The sequence below is a fragment of the Hypanus sabinus genome, chromosome 1 (genome assembly GCF_030144855.1).
Source record: "Hypanus sabinus isolate sHypSab1 chromosome 1, sHypSab1.hap1, whole genome shotgun sequence".
Lineage (NCBI taxonomy): Eukaryota > Metazoa > Chordata > Chondrichthyes > Myliobatiformes > Dasyatidae > Hypanus > Hypanus sabinus.
The window spans coordinates 46,189,168-46,192,218 of record NC_082706.1 but is presented as its reverse complement, the minus strand read 5'-3'; positions in this window follow the sequence as shown (position 1 = coordinate 46,192,218).

The following is a 3,051-nucleotide window of genomic DNA, read 5'->3' as shown; positions in this document are numbered from 1 at the left end:
ATGTGTGACCCTCTGATGCAAACGGAGAAATTTGTCAGCTGCCTACTGTCCCACACCTCCCCCTCCCCACCAACAGGGAGATAGAATTCCCTTCTCATGGCTCTTGCGAAATAGCCAATGGTCGAACATTTGAGAGCATTTCTCCTCCAATGCTGTAACCCACAGAAGAGCCTAACCCGACAGGGAGGGTATCACATGTGCCACCTTGCTCCATTCAGTTGAAATCTTGAAAGGCAGCAGCTGTAAAACCAAAGAGCACTGTGTTAGGAACCCATGGCAAGTCTCAGGGTTTCCATCAAAGTGCTTGGGGTTAGGCAACTTTTCAACACCTTCTGGACCAGATGGGAATGTTTCTGACTGACTGACTCTGTGGATCTCTAAGACTGGCTGACTGCCGAACGTTGTTGCTAACCAAAAGCCAGATCTTGCTGGATCCAGGGATGGCTCGGTCATACTGTCACAGTGAATTTTCGAATCTAAGCGCAGGATTACACAGAGACTCAGAAGGGTTAAACAAATCTAGGAAATTTTATTAACAAAACAAAATAATTGAACTTACAATTGGATAACTCAGCCAGAACGTCAGTAGGCAATCAGTAGGCAAGCATTAGGATAACCAAGCCAATGAGAGGTTGGAATACACAGTGTGCCCAGCTGGTAAAACCCTGGACTAATGCCAAGCTGACTAGTAACTATCCTAATAAGAGACAAAAGTCCAAGTATACTTAATTGGACATCTGCAAAGTATCGGAGAATTAATTGGAAATAAACAAGGAAGATTGCAACTTAAATGTAAACTAGAGAACTAACAATAACATAAAAAACACAAGAGCAACAATACAGATAATTAATAAAACACAAATAATACAAAGTAAAACCAACAGCAAACAAAAAGCTCAGCTCCCTCAGTATACTCTACCCATGACATGAGTTTGTGACATATAGTCTCTTGATTAGTAAGGATGTCAAATATTACGGGGAGAAGACAGAGAATGGGTTTGAGAAGGATAACAAATCAACCAAGATGGAGTAGTGGAGTAGACTCAATGGGCCAAATGTCCTAATTCTGCTCCTATGCCTTATGCCTTTTAGTTATTTAACACGATCGTGGCTGATCTACACTGATTCGAGCTCCTGTGCCCATTTCCGTATCCTTCAGTTCCTTGCTCCATTAAATACTTACCCATTTCCACCTGAAGTGTAGGCAGCCCCCTGGCTTCCCCACCAAATGGGCCAGAAAATCCTAGAGGTTATACTCCAGGATATAGAGTTCCCAAAATTTCCACACATCTCCATTTGAAATGCAGCAGCACCTTATTTCCTAAGAGTGGAACAAGTGCCAGTCCTGCCCCTCTGCACCTCCTCCCTCACAACCATTCAGGGCCTACTCACCTACTTTTGAGGTTCAGTGTCATTGCTGACCCTGAGTTTACCTCTGTCAAATGCCAGGAGGATCACAATGATCAGAAGAAGCCACATAAAGAGAATGTGCTCTTCATTGGACTGTGACGACGTGAAACTATACAAATGTAAAGAAACAAACTGTGCCAGGTCACAGGTTGATGAAGGGCAAAAATGACCCATTCTGTTAGACGGGAAGACCGAGAATTTGATATTTTGCTGAGATGCATAAACTGTGTCCAGTTAGAAAATGAGGTGCAGTTCTTCCAAATAGTGTTGAGACTCACCGTAACTGTGTAATCAGAGGTTATCATAATCTTCATTGAAATATTGTCCTTCTCCCACTGATGTCATTGGCAAATATTTTACAAAGCAGAAAAGACAAAGAATTTGTGTATGGGAATCTCAAACACAACAGCACATCAGTTCTGCACTTGAACAACACTTGAATGCCACTGATCCAAGAGATGCTTACAAAGACATCACACCATTCATAGCAATGAAAATCCAAAATAGGGGTACACATCTTTAATCCGACTAGATAAGTAGTTAGAGTGTAAAAATGAGGTGTAATTCACTTTCTCTCAGTTTGGAAGGGATTCACTAGACTTGCAGATACACGAACAAGTTCACACCAGGGGAGGCCGTTCACCTGGTCCATGTGTGACAAGGGATTCATCCAAGGATCTGATCTGCAAAAACAGCAGAGTTCATACTAGGGAGAGGCCATTCATCCATTCCAAGTTTGGGAAGGGATGCATTCAATCACCTGAGCTAGTGCAACACTAGCCAGTTCCTGCAGGGGCATAGTCATACACCTGCTCTGGGTGTGGGAAGGTTAATCCAGCTTGTGAGGCTCCAGAAAGTTCACATGACTATAGTCCACACTTCTATCCTGAGTGATCAAGGAGATTTACTCAATCCTCCCACCTGCTGAAACACCAGCAAATTCACATCAGTTTTATGTCAGTGTTTTTTAAATCCATCACTGCATTCACCTCTCACAGTCCCCATGATGACAGGTTACCGTGAAGAGGTTTACTGTCAGAGAATTTTTAAAGTAAAGCTCATTAGCTGACTTCAAGTGCCAAATCTTTTATCTTAGCATTGAGAGCTCACAACTCAGAGTGGAACTCTGAAGTACAAGGGAAAAGTTTGTCTTTATATTTAGTAGCAGTCATGTGTGAACTTAGCAGAACAAAGGAGATAGTTCATAATGACATTTTTCATGAACAAGAAACAATCTGCAGTTGCCAGAAATCCTAGCAACACAAACAAAATGCTGGAGGAACTCAGGAGGCCAGGCAGCATCTCTAGAAAATAGTACAGTCGACATATTGGGCTGAGACTCTTCATCACGACTGGACTGAAAAAGCTGAAGAGTCAGAATAAGAAGGTGGAGGGAGCCTGGCCTTGTGAGTTCCTCCAGCATTCTGTGTGTGTTGCTTTTTATTGTGACTTTTTTTTTGTCTACACTCAATGCATTTGTGAAGCGATGTTATCAGTTTAATGAGGGATTTTGGCCAGAAATATTATCTTAGTTATGTAGATTAGGAACTTTAATTTGAAAAACACAGTATGTTCTCAAGGACACTAAACTTTAGCAATAGACGCAGCTCTTTTAACCATATCCTAGATATTTTCTTCCAC